This window comes from Octodon degus, unplaced genomic scaffold, assembly GCF_000260255.1.
Source record: "Octodon degus isolate 3935 unplaced genomic scaffold, OctDeg1.0 scaffold00159, whole genome shotgun sequence".
Lineage (NCBI taxonomy): Eukaryota > Metazoa > Chordata > Mammalia > Rodentia > Octodontidae > Octodon > Octodon degus.
Genome location: NW_004524735.1, coordinates 3406738 through 3407927, shown reverse-complemented (window position 1 = coordinate 3407927; position 1190 = coordinate 3406738). Strand labels below are relative to the sequence as shown.

Here is a 1190-nt window from a genome sequence, read left to right as displayed (position 1 = left end):
TCACAGAATATACGTACAAGAAACTTCAAAGTAGCACTGTTTGCAACAGAAAAAATTAACGTTTCAAATGCTCATCTATAGAAGAATAAATAAAATAGTGGTTAATTCAAATAATAGTAATTCTGCACATCAGTGAAAATAATGTAATTTTTTGCACATAGCAGTAAAGTGGAGACACTCAAGCCAATAAATAGGCATGACACAGAAACATTTAGTTGCATGCTACCATCTGTGTAAGCTTCACATTTAGCCAAGGTTACCCTGTAACGTTACTTCCATCTGAAAAATAGTCATAGGAAAACCTGCAGTCCTGGTCATGTCAACCATATTTCAGGTTGATGCTGATACATAAGTGTGTTTATTTTGTGGAAACTATTCTAACTGTACACTTAGGTTTTAGGTACTTTTGTGTATGATATTTCTCAATTCAAAGTTGAAAATGCACCCACACATGCACAAGCACTCAATGTATGGGAACTTGCACGTGTGTGTGTGTATGTGTGTGTGTGCACGCGCGCATGTATGTGTGCAAAAGCAGAAGAGAGAGAACTATGAAACAGTGTTATACATGCATATTTTAAAATCAGCTTATATTTCCTTTATATTTTTATAAATATAGCTTTTATATTTTCTTTAAATCTCTTTCGTTTTTGCCTTGTTTCCCTTATATCTGTTTCATGAGGAAACATTTCTCTAAGTTTGAGAAAATGATATATTGACTTGAATGACATCAGTAGAGGCTTTTGCAAGCCTCTGTCCTGTCCTTCTATTCTATTCAATCCTTAGTAAAATGTTAAGTTTAAGTAGTGCAACAAATAAGCTGAAATAAAACCAGTGGCATGTGTCTGAAAACCATTCCTGCTTGATCTACTGTATAAATTTTGTGTAGGAATTATTGGAATGTTATCGTATAACATTTTTCAAAAAGAGAATACAAAATGGTAAAGAAGAAAAAAATCCAGAAATGATACAGAAGTTACTACATAACATTAAGGCAGCATTACTAATTGGCTGTTTCATCATCTGTGACAAAACAGCTACCTAAAGCACAGGGGGAAAGAACCCGTCAAATAGGGCAAACAAAGAGGAGAATTTGAGGTATACAGTAGTAGTCTTTCAGTTACTCTTTTGTATTCAGCAGCAGAATATTTCCATTAGCACACTCTACAAATGGACTTCTCTTCCACCCT

General features: G+C 34.2%; 1 protein-coding gene across 1 annotated transcript in view; it reads left to right on the top strand.

The window, feature by feature from the left end:
- The window catches only part of Ano5 (anoctamin 5), a 95930-nt gene that overhangs the window by 63765 nt on the left and 30975 nt on the right, over positions 1-1190 (top strand). The window lies entirely within an intron of this gene.